Genomic DNA, 13244 nt, shown 5'->3' on the forward strand with positions numbered 1-13244 from the left:
ACCACCATAAAAAACGTTTTGGAGACCGGCCATAGTTACCCTTCATATGCATTAGAGCTTTACCTTTGCGCCACACGCCCTGCACACACTGTATACTCTTTATGCATTTCTTCATCCTCTTCCCTCATCTCTCTCCCCTCCCACATGTTCAGCCGTTACAGTAAATCCCCGCAGTACAAATAAACAGTCTGGGACCGCCCGTTCACCCTGAGCTCACCTCATTACCTTTGGAGGACGACGAGATCCCATTTAAACCATGTCATCCTTTTACGGCGCCGCTTTGAGGGGCCGGGGCTGGCGTGAATGAGCCTTAAAAAACGCCCACACCGTGTTAAATATGGGTAGTGTATTATTCATAAGCGTGGCAAATGAAGATGGCACTTAGACACTGTAATGCGCCGATCAGAGAAAAAGGAAAATGGCCGCCGGCGACGAGCGCGAAAGCAGCGGGAGGCGGCGAGAGATTGTCAGGGTTCGTACAGTAAGAAGTCCCACGGCGCTTTGTTCCACGTGTCAAACGGCTGATCGTTTGTCGTTAGCGGAACTGACATGTCAATTATGTCAACATGGAACTGGGTGGGACGAGGTGACAGTGTTTACGCTTTAGAATGCAGCCTTCAGTCTCGAGAGGAGGAAAGACACTTGCTAGAGCACTTGGCATCTTCAAAATTGTTTTTATGAAGCTATAGATAGATTCGCTTTCCCTCGGGCACGACATTTAGCCAATTGTATGTGAATATAAATGAGAGTTGGAGAAGGCATTCTGCGGAACATTCCAGCAGACCAGGTTACATGCCACGTCTGTGAACCAATCCGCTCACAAGAAGAATGCATCTTATTGAAGGATTGTTTGAGCAATAAACCATAACTGCTTTAATTTTGATCTGGATGTAATGTAACAGTAATATCTCACTATAATGTTGTGGACTGTCAATATAGCTTTGTTTAATGCATTATTTTGTTTCCACAACAGCTAAAGAACAAGAGGAAAATACATAAACCATGATTCTTTGCTCCATTTTAGTGCAAACAATGAGAAATTACAGTTTAGCACTTTTATATCTTATTTTTTGGAATATGATATTAGTGATTCTCACCAAAGACCTATCAAAAAGTATAATTTGTTTTGTTATTGGCCTTTAAATAGACTTAAAAACAGCACAGACGACTCTCAGAGCCACGTCACACATCGGATACATTGAGAATGGAGTTTTTTGACACTCGGAGGGGACAAGATTTCATCAAACTAGCGAGATTGAAGCTAACTCCAGGTATGTTTTTGATGACGGAACATAAAATCGCCAAATAGTAAATTTAGCTTAAGATGTGTCCTTTACAGAAAAAAAAGTACATTTTCTAAATTTCTGTAACCCTGCTCTCCACAACATCGCAACAAATACCGTGAAATGAATATCGCAATGTCGTACTTGCATATAAACTTGCATATCTTTACATCCCTAGTAGTTAGCAAATGTTACGCAGTAGAGCTTTAACCGTTAGAAGAATCAAGAGGAGCCATGACCAGAAGATATTTCATTTGATTGCAATTCAAACCGCATGAAGTGTTTGTGTTAAATATCTTCACAAATACTTGTATAATGCGACACGCCCTTTAAACGTTGTGTTGTGAAACTGTCCATTATCACACACCAACAAACATACTTCCCCTTGGCTCCCTGGTTGCCGTGAGTGAGAAATAACATGCCAAATACATATAACACTTTGGCAGGCGCTGGGTTCGGGGTCTTAATCCGTGTCGGGCCCAGCAGCCAGGTTCCCTCATAAGGGCCCTTTCATTGGGACGGAGGGGCCCTGGAGCCTGGGGTGAGGGGACAAACTACCCCCATCCCATTACCGAAAAACACATCGTCCCGCTTTTCTTTGTGGACCTTTTCCACTTTGATTTCATGTTCGCCCATCTCCCGGCTCTGAGAAACGGCAGCGGGGGCCCCACCACAAAGGAGGCGATGGGATCGAGTTCATACCAGACTATACCTGGGAAATGGAAATGGGAATCACGAAATATCCAAGGTTTGAGAAGAATTTACACATTTCTACTCCAAATCGTTGAGTCGTTGATGATAGTAGAAGTCAGGGTTTTGTCCTCTGCGTTTGACACAACCTTGGGTGTTGCTGGGGAACCCCGTCGAGAGCGGTGGTGGACCCGTCACCAGATCTTGAGCGAGGCTTGGTACAGGATGATTTTTTTACCATTTGTGTTCGTTTTGGGTTGTGGAAACTAGAGGAAACCAACCCAGAGGTGAGGAGAAACATGCAAAGACCGCACGGGAATCTTGAATCGTATTGCTGTGTGGCTGTGGTTCTCAAACAATTCATACCAAGAACTTGTGGTGTTTTGAGCACAATCAGAAGAACACCAAGTGCAATCCAAACCGGTCGGGCAGGTGGAAGGAAGCCATTGCTAAAGGAGCTTAACATGAACTTAACCAAGACAAAATTGACCACAGAAAAACTGCAGATGATCTTTCATACCACAAAAAGAACATCTCAAATCTGTCAATACAACTGTTATAAATTGTCCTCCGTCAAGCATCAGTAATATGACAATGGGCAGGGAAACTAAAAAGTAATGAACGAAGAAAACAAACCACTTTAGACATATTTCAGATTACACAGTAGCGCAAACTTGCAATAAATTGGCTCAATTGCTTGACTCTGCACTGAATATTGACTTTTTTTAATTTAATTCAGGGATACATGAGCCACTAAAGGCTTTAACCATCCCTTTTAGGTGAAGATGTAACTTGCGAACAGGCTAACAAACCCAAAAACGTGTAATCTGGCGCCAACATGAAGGAAGGACACTAAATTATTATTTGTACTTTGATGACAAACACATAAAAGTTCTCAAGCCACAAAGACGTCCGTGACAAACCCAGACAACTGCATCACTCGGGGTCCCCTCAGCTGTTGCTTGTCCCAGACTAGGAGTGCCGTGTGGGGGTCCCGGGGCGTCTTGGTGGGGAGCCCCTGAGCTCGGGGTGTTAGTGTTGCCACTGCGGTTTATAGACTCCCCGCTGAGAGCTTCTCCCGGGGCAGACAAAGGGGGGCATTTATCCCCGGGGGCGCCCGAGCTGACCCTCTAAACTCAGTCCCCTAAATCCAGCGGGACGGGACCGCGGCTCCTTTCAGAGCGCCTTACACCGGGCCCCACAGAGCACCCTGTCCCATAAGCACGCCTCATGCATCACCACTGCAGACTGCATAAAGAGCACTGCAGATGTAAGTGTCTGTTGCTCTGTTTAACCAGCAACATGGACTCAAATAAAACACGCTCAAGTACTGTATTTCAGCACAAAACCACACTTCTAATGAGCTGAGAAAAGCAGAATTTAAAGTGCCAATGACAAGTTAGACTTCGCATTTCACTAAGACACCGTTAAGATAAGAAATATTGATATGGTTGCTAGGTAAGTCATATTATACGCCACAAAAATGTAACTTTAGGACACTGGATACAGGATACTGGGACAAACCTGGTCTAATTTACACAATATTTATTATTTGACGAATTAAAACATTTCAAAACAACTTGTTACATTACCATTTGAAGCCTTCCTCATAAATTGTCCTTGTATTTCTGAGTTAAAGATGTCATCAATATGTTTAAGAACTGTTTTTCCCACTTATTTCCCGTTTCTTTACAAACTGCCACTTGAGTGATGTAAAACTATCCGAAATATTTCATAACTTGCCAAATAAAGTAATTAGACAAACTGAAACCCTGTCAAATACACTTAAAAAGTACAAGTATTGCATTTATTTATGCAGTAGATTCTGTAATTGCCCATTTTAACCTAAATTGTGCGTTATTATCACGATTTGCCATGGATTTCGATTCTGCTTTTTGGTCACTACGTAGACAAAAATAGGGATTAAAACGACTTCTTTTATCGTAACAAAATGACACTATTCCCAGCTCCAGGCGGAGGCTTTCTGCTCCTCCGTCCTCGTCCCGTGTCCGTGGTCTTAAACCCGCCATTAGTCTTTGAGCCACTTCCTCTCCCAGTTTGTATTGTTGTTGATCCCTCCTCTCTCTTTCACTCAACACTTTTCATTCCACCCCCATTTTTCTAAAACCCCCGGCTTCGCTTTAGAGGACGCTGGCCTCAGACTGGCGCATGTGCCGACCAAATGTTTGAGTTCTGGGCCGCATTAGAAGCCAACGGTGTCAAGACAAGAAAAGATAGAAAATATATATATATATAGTCGTACATTTGAGCAGATTATACCTCGAGAAAAGCACGTACAATAAACTAATGCACAGCTCCTGATCCTACAGCGTTGATGGGCCAAAACAATGAGGACAATTTTATCTACATGGAAACTATATGCACCTTAACTGACATTTGATATGAAAAATGTACTCACAATTTGACCTGGTAAAAATGATTGAAAAATGTTCCGTGTATGATTGACAAAAGTATCAAAAAACGAATCGATACTAAAACGAGTATCAAAACTAGATATTCATGTGAGCAAGTGTTAATACATTCAAAAATCACATAAAAAAGAACAAAATGTTACCTTTTGTGAATTATATTAAGCTGAATCAGAAGAACTAGTACAAAACAACACGGAAACCTAAAGAAAGTATGATAAAAATGTGGAAAATTGCATTCTATTGTTGAGAAAAGGTCATTTTTTGCTACCACCACCTAGTTTTTACTTAGTATCGAAATAGTTTGAACATTTAGAATCGTGACTAAACTATAATTTCACCTTATTACAAATGTGAGCCAACACATTACCATGATGTCTTAGTTTCACTCTTTCGCCTGTATCTTTTGAAGAGTATTTCACTTTCCCTTTGTTTACTTGGATGGAGATAGACTTGAATCTCCTCTCCGTTCCGGTTTATGTGCGTATCCTTTCGGCGGGGGGGGGGGGGCCCTGGATGCATGGAGGAGCTCTTTCATCCGCGTTTTGCATTCCAATGAATCCTTTAGACTCTGGAGCGGCGTTAAATGTGCAGAAAATAGGTTGAGACCGCGGTGACTGATAGACGTCTGTGTCTCTGCCCTCAGCATTCTTCTCCTCGTCTTATTTTCAGCCATTTCGAGCTTTGAGAGACGTCGCACTTTGGGAATGTAGTGGCTGCTTGAGACCTGACCATCGAAATGAAAGATCTTGGCCGGTTTTGTGGTCTTTTTATCGGTTTTGTGGGCTTGTAAAACCAATACTAAAAAACATGTGTTGACGTTCGATCACCTGCTTTGTAATGTTTGCCAAATGTAATGATGTAAAGTTGAGATAACAATTCACAGGATACAAATACCTTTTGGAATCAAGTCAAAATGGGTCACAACCAAGTTTATGCAACGCAAAATGAGTACCGTATTTTCTGCACTATAAGGCGCACTGGATTTTAAGGCGCATTAAGCGAAACAAAACACGTGTACCACACAAAATTACTTCGAGGTCAGTAAGCACAACCGGATTTAATCTATATATATAAGGCGCACTGGATTATAAGGTGCATATAAATTGTTTTTTGAGAAAATTAAAGGCTTTTAAGTGCGCCTTATAGTGCGGGAAATACGGTAGCTATTCTAGGCCTTTAAGATAATAATAATCAGAATTATTATTGATGTACTATGTAACTTTTAATGACAACCTGTTCGTCTGAGATGTTTTTGCTTTGCTAATGTTCCACATCATATTTTTCTTGTATTTATTTAATTACAAAATGTTTTTATCACTCGAAAATAACTTTAAAAATGTGCCTATCTACCAAACCTCTACACAAAATGTTAGTGCAACTTTAAAACTATTATGTACCTTTTAATTCACTCGCTAATCCAGTTTATTTTGGCATTTGAACCTAGAACTCTTTATTGATGATGATGATGTCAATCTAAAGATATATATTATAGCATTTTACTTCAATGTTTTGTTCTTTTTGATACAATTTTCTACAAATATTTGACCGGATTTGCTCAAGAGGACACGGAATCATGTAGATGTTCCAAATGAACTCTTCTAGGAATCATTGACTTTAATATCAAAATGTTATATGTATCGTTCCATTATAATGAAAGGCCCTGTCCACCATCTGGTTCTATTTAAAAGCTCAATGCCCCAAATGAGCTGGACTCCATTCCCTTCCCGTTGTGTGACCTTTGGGCAATTTTGCTTCGCTTTGAGGTTGGTCTTTCTAACAACCAGGGCCGTCGACAGGTCCAGGGAGGGCTCGGACCTGCCGTGCCCCTGCCGTGCCCCTGCCGTGCCCCCTGCCGTGCCCCTGCTCCCCGGCACCTGTGAGAACGGTGCGAGAATATGCTCGAGCCATGACCCGAACCGTCCCAGGATCAGAGCCGCACGAGGTCCCGGTATGAGGGGCATGCGGGGGGCAAACGGGGCAGGTTGCGGAGGCAGGTGGAGGGGGCCACGGGGTTAAAACATGAGCAGGTTTGTGCATTGTGGCGGACAAGTGCCACACAAATGTCCGAGGAGTGGTAGAGTGTCGGGTCAAAAGGGCCCCTGTGGGTATGTGCAGTGTGTGTGGTACACTATATATGTGGGATGTGAGTTAAAGGTGCATTATAGTAGTTATTTTTTTGCCTGAGGTGTTCCATTGTATGAAATTAAACAAATGTATCATGGGATTTATACAATTGCAGGTGCTCCTTGAGGAATAAAGTAAAATATACCCATACACAAAAACATTCAACATATCTTCAGATTTAAAACAAAGTGGATTTGAATAGTATTTGAATATAAGATGTTCCTTGCAGTACATTTGACGTAATGTTTCATCATTTTGGCATGAATAGTAGTAAAAACACAAAATATAACAGTGAAAAGATAGTAGTAAACAGCGGAACACATTATAAAGGGTGAACTCAAGTTACAAAAAACATATTGGGAACCACAGATTTAGACTGGTTCCTCTCAAACTTTTCACACAAAGTAATATAATTGGATAATATTTGGCTTTCCAAGCATCGCCAGGACTGTTAAAGGACTAAAGTAGGGCTAAACATGGTGTAAAATGAGGCTAAACTAGGTATAAAGTGGCAAAAAACCATTGATAGGGAAGTTATTAACACAAAGATGGACAAAAACATTTTTCGATTACTCTCTAAATCAAATACATACTGAAACTACACAGGTTTTCTTTAATTTTATCTTTATCTGGAAATGTACGACTTTATAAAAACATGCAGTGTGAACCCACAGTTATTTAGTAAACACACAGTCATGTTAATTTATAAGCAGCAGCGCAATAAATGCTAACTTTTACAGCGTGATTTTAGAGGCTTGTAAAAGAGAAAAGTTTCCTCTCCTCATTCAGCGTCACTAAATAACAGTCTTTGAAACTCGTCTGAAGCTAATTGCTTAATCTGCAAGTGGAAAGATTTTAGAACCGAGACCAATTTTTCCAACAATAAAAGTGTTATAGTAAACACTTAAAGATTACAACTCTGAAGGAGCGTTTCTGCACTTAGCTATAATGTACGGAAAACTGTTTCTAGGCAGAACACGGGCTGAATACTGAGCCATGGAGAGTAGCAAATGTACATATGATACTGTACATATACCTCCTACTACCACTGATACTGCAACTACGTCTAATATTCTTTGGCTCAATCTGGAAGCATCGGGTATCCACGTTGCCACTATGAGTAAAATGTAATATTTAGGGATTAATAATCTTGTTTTACAAAGTCATTCCTTAAAACGGGAAAAACATCTTCAATCTAGAGATTTTAAATTTTTACATAATACACTATTACACAAATATTTACACAAATGTTAGAAGAAAAAGGTATTTGCTAAAAATGTTGGACATATTTGGACATAATTGGAAAAATACACAAAGTAAGGTTTACATTTCTTGTTTCATTTTGCTGACATATTAAAGATGTACAAAATGAACATTGTTAATCGTCATAAAATTCTAATTTCCCCAAATAGTTTGGAGTTTAAACTTGAATAAATCAGGCTTTGAATTAAATATCAGCACATCCATGAGTATAATCCATCAAAATCTGTTTAGAGACTGTAACGTTTGGTGTTGCAGGTGCTACTTTATGTCTCTGTGGGAGGAAAATGGCCTTTTAAGTTATATTGTTCCACATAAATCTATGACTGAAGTGGATGAAATGTAATCGAAAATATATTGAAGTGCACTTGGGACTATTTTGTTGTTTCCACCTCGACGCTTACATGAAACCTTCAAATGTAACTTGCATTATTCTCTCTGAAAGTATTATTTATTTACTTTCCTGACACATTGAGTGACTTTGCACTTGTTCCACGTCCCATTGTTCCACAGTAGCGTCCAGATTATGTCCACAAGTGCCTTCATAAAGCTGTCTTCATATCCACTATTTCATCTCCAGAAGCAGAAGATATAATTTATACAACTGTAACCGGAGCGTCTTGGGAATTTGGGTTCAGCCGTAAATCCTTCAGGAAACAATGTGCGGCCCGAGCTCAGCTGTCACTCAAATCACATGACCAGAGCAGACTGTACCAATACTGGCTTTAGAGTTGACACGACGAGGAGGCTATGGAGGTATCGTTTTGTAACAGTTTGTACGCCGTCTGCATGAATGTATCATCAATGCATAGTTGGGTTGATGAGAAACTCCTATTAATTACCACAGAGATTGGTTCATTTTATTTTTATTTTTTTCAGTTTTTAAATATATAAAACACATCAGGAAAACACAAAAACAGAACACAATCAGAGAGTAAATAAATAAAAAAAAATGAGAAAAATAATTAAGAATGAAAAGAAATTAAGAATTAAAGCACATTTTGTCTATTTTCAAATTAAGTAAGAAAATGCTTTTTTTTACATTTCCTTTTACGTCTTTTTTTTGTTTTTTGTGATGGCCTTTTTGTCTGCCGAAAGAGTATGCTCCAAAGGTATCCATTTACTGTGTCCATGGCAGGTGTATTGAGGCCCAAAACTTTCTGAAATCAAGTGGAATGGCAACGTCAAAAACAGTCTGCAGTTCTTTGTTTATCTCTTAGTGTAATATTTAAGGACAATAGAAGTAACAAAACACATGTGACAATATGGAATGACGGTTCACTTCTAGTGTCAATGTATCTGTGCAACACCTTCTCCAGATCCAGAGCTACAGTCATGGTCTGGTCTGGACTGGTGTGTGAATCAAGGCCAAAGTATCAATACTTCAATAACCTGTGTTCATTCTATTCTGGTATTAAGTTTAGGATTCTTCTTCTCAGACCGGCGTTTTAGTGCCGTACCTCGACGTGTTTTCGGCTGCACTTGGAAGGTCACATGGACGGTTGTGACATGTTTGGTCAGCTCAACAGGTTTTGACACTAAAATACAGGTCTGACTATAAGAATTGAGGATATTTGTTGACATATTGAACCAAGACAATTCTGGTAGTTTGTATTGCCCCAAATCACTAAATCCATTGAATTCTTCTTCCTCTGTGTCACTTCTAAACAACTCCACAAACTCCAGAGGAAGAGGAAGTGCAGATTCTTCTTCTGGGTCGCTTAGAGCCTAGAGCGCCCTCTTGTGAAATGTGGTTGCCAGTGTGAAGATAACGAATAATCACATATAAGTCGCACTACGGCCAAAACCATGTAAAAAGGTGCGACTTATGATCCGGAAAATACGGTACTATAACTAAACAGAACAAAACCTTTGGAGCAAACTTTTGGCATCAGGGAAAAAAAGAAAAGAATGACACAAACTGAACCAACAATCATGGATCTTGATTGACAGTAATTGACATTCAGATAAATGACCCTAAACCCAAAAGGCCAGAGAATCAAACCCAAAACCTTTGTGTCGTTTAAGTGCCACAAAGCTTCATAAGAGTTTCAATTTGAACATATGTTAAAATTGCTGATACATTTGTTGATCACAAGCATCCTCCTTACAAGAAAAATGTTGCAGTGTTTATTCCATCTGCGCTGGCTTCGGGCTACAACAATCCTCTGTTTATCTCTGCTCGTTATTATTCCTCAATTATCACTATTTATGACATTTTCTCTCATATTTTGTAATCAGTAAACTAGCTCTCGTTTCCATTCCTCTCATTTCCTCGGTGCGTGGTTCTCAGCTGGGGTAACACATGGACTTTTTGGCAAGAAGAGCTGTGTTTTGTGGTTTTAATGTGGATTTTATAAAAGGGGGGGGGGGGGGTGTCTCCGTACAGTCCTTAGCTAACCCTTATTTGCTCTGATCTGAGAAGCGGGACATCACGTCTCATTAGTTAACTTAATGAAGATCCACGGCCCACTTTTGTGTCGGCCTCAGCAGAGTGGTTTGATCCAGACGCTGGGTGCTTAGTGACATAACAGATCATTAAGGAGAGGCTTGAGAACATTTACACTTTATTAACATAATACGACGATCTGATCTACCCACTTTCTCCGAGATGAATGCGCTGCCAGTCTGGGAATAGAAAAAGGAGTCGAGTCCCAGCTGGTTGAACAAGTTTTTTCTTCTCAAACCAATTTTCTTTTATCATTTACCAAGAACTATCCGCTGCGCCTTGGCTCTCGTTTCCCTTTGTTGTGTAGACGATTCGTGTCATTTCAAATGCGGTGAGGAATGAACAGATCCCATGCTTTACAGTGTTTGAGGTTTCGTTGCTCTATACAATACTGCTGCCGTAACTAGGGCTGCACAGTACGTCACAAAGTATCGCAGTACTGGCTAACACGCAATAAAAGTACATCACAGCGAACTGAATATATCTCAATAACATCGAGGTCGTCCGTCCGATAAAAATGAAACGTATTTGAAAAGAAAATGTTAAAAAAAGGCTGATTTTTATTCTTTATGAAGCCTTGATTTAGTCTTGGTTTTGCCTGTTAATTTTTTCTTTTGATACATTTTGACTAATGAAATAAGGCATTTTTTTCATTTTGTTTTTAATATATAACTGAAATTAGTGTCCAAAAGTGTTTAAATGTTGCAATGATGTTGTTATTACGGCACTTAACAGCCTTTTTGCAATGTTTTCTAGTATTTTAGCTTTGCATTCTTTTTGACAGCAAATAAGTACAGTTAAAATAGTATATATAAGATTTTTGTACAAAGGAAAATGGAATGGAGCTAAATAATAATAGTTTTGTTCTTCCATTGTTCAATTATAAAACAATTAAGAAACAGTCCAACATTTTTCCATTTTAGGGATTTTTAAAAATAACAACAATAGATTGAATGAGTACGTTTCAGTATTCTGGGAAGTATTTTCTTTTCTTTTTTTACAATCCTAGTAGGCTTGACTTGCATATATGTCTGAATTGGCAATAGAAATGGGAGTAAAATAAACAATAACTAAGTACACAGTACACACAGTACATTTTATAGATACAACCGGCACCTGGATCAAGCACGTAGTTAAAACAGTAACAGCAGTAGCATGTGTGGGCCATTTTCCCTTCATCTTACTTATCTATATTTCATAATTGAAGGTTACTTATTCCCAGCTCGTCTTCAATTCTACACAATTACAGCACATTACCCAAATCATACGAACACTCTCCAGCTCAGAAATCCAAAAGTACCACTGGAGAACCACCCTCAATTACGTCTATTAGCGCGTATTAACCGGGCCCTCCTCGCCTTCCTGTGAGCCCCGCTCCGCCGCCAAACCCAGAAGTCAACTACCTCGGGCTAGTTAGCAGGAAAACATGTGCCGAAGCCCCCCGCCCTTTTGCATATGTGTGTGTGTCGGTGTGTAATACATCATCTCAGCATGAATGGACCCCCAAGCCAGGAGTTAATGATGCGAAATGAGACTTATTAGCAAAAAAGCTTTAAAGTCAATGACAGGCAAAATGTGCGGAAATAAAGAAATTATTAATGACAACAGCGACGGGGGGAAAGGCTCAGAAGGAGTGTCGGAGCGGGTGGTGAGAGGCTGGAGGTGTGGAAATCCTGCTTTGGTTTGGTTTTTTAAGTATTTCTTTTTCACTGTTAAAAGATTTGGAGTTTTAAGAAAAATAAGGCATGCGAAGAAAAGAAAAGTTAAGGCACACAATGTCCTATTTAGTCTTTTTTTTTGCAAATTTGTCCAAGTTGTCCAAGTTTTTCAAAATTGAGTGTGATTTCCTCCATTGTCTATATGTCAGTTATGGTGTTGGTTCTGTCCTCGGTCGTCGGTGCAGTTTGTGTCATCCATTTTTCTGTGATTGCCTTTTTCCCAGCTGCCAGAAGTATGTTCCAGAGGTATCCATTCATGTTGACTATGGCAGGGGTTTCAAGGCCCAAATACATGGTTCAGAAATTGAGTGAGTGTCAAAAACAGTCTGCAGTGATTTGTTCATTTCCGTCCAATATTTTTGCACAACGGGACAGTCCCAGAACACATGATAATGATGTGCCTCCCGGCAACCACGTTTTCTCCAACATTCAGCCCCTCCCTGTGAGTAATGAGCACTTTGACATGGGGTTATAAAAAACGAGTCACATTCTTCCATCAGAATTCCTTCCAGACATGAAATCGTGTAGTCGTCCACTGTGAAGTATACGTTTTCCCACTGCTCGTCCGTCAGAACAAAATTACCCTCTTTTCCCCATTTAATTTGAATGTATTTAAGAGATTGGCCAATACATTTATTTACTTTAGATATTATACCCCTTGATGTGAATGCCTGAACAAGGATTTCAGTCAAAGGGTTATAGTAATCATTGCTTTGTTTCATTTCTTGATTATAATAACTTCTTGTGTAAATATTTATTGAAGTCTTGCTTCTCAGGAGGTCTGGTCTGAAATCTAAAGGCGAATTCTCACCGATACCACCGCCGCAACCTCATCAAGGAGTCAAGGTGAGGTAAATGCATGTGGGAGAAGAGAATTTTATGAATTTTCTTCTGGCAACTGGAAAAGCAGATTCTACAAACAAATCTTCAGAAACAAAAAACGCTTTCCTCTGAGCTTCAATAAGCGTTATGCGCACTTAACATATTGGCAGGTGGCTGGTTGCTAAAACTTAACAGTTCGAACAGTAGATTAACTCCTTGGTGTGAGAGCAATCCAATCTGATTTATGTACAAATGTTAAATGTGCAACAAGCTTAAGTTACATTATTGTGTTGCTTTGTTAGACTTCCTATAAGGGGAAAAATATCTAGATCACATTAAAAGGGAAAACATATATTTAAATGTGATGATTAGGTGAAAATACACAAATGTGCCATCAATTTAGTTCGTAATAGTAGTGATGGTAAACGTATTTCACAAAACCAATGATGCCAAACCTTAAAAAAAG

Source organism: Eucyclogobius newberryi, unplaced genomic scaffold (genome assembly GCF_026437365.1).
Source record: "Eucyclogobius newberryi isolate DKJ021-1_F unplaced genomic scaffold, fEucNew1.0.hap1 SCAF_20, whole genome shotgun sequence".
Lineage (NCBI taxonomy): Eukaryota > Metazoa > Chordata > Actinopteri > Gobiiformes > Gobiidae > Eucyclogobius > Eucyclogobius newberryi.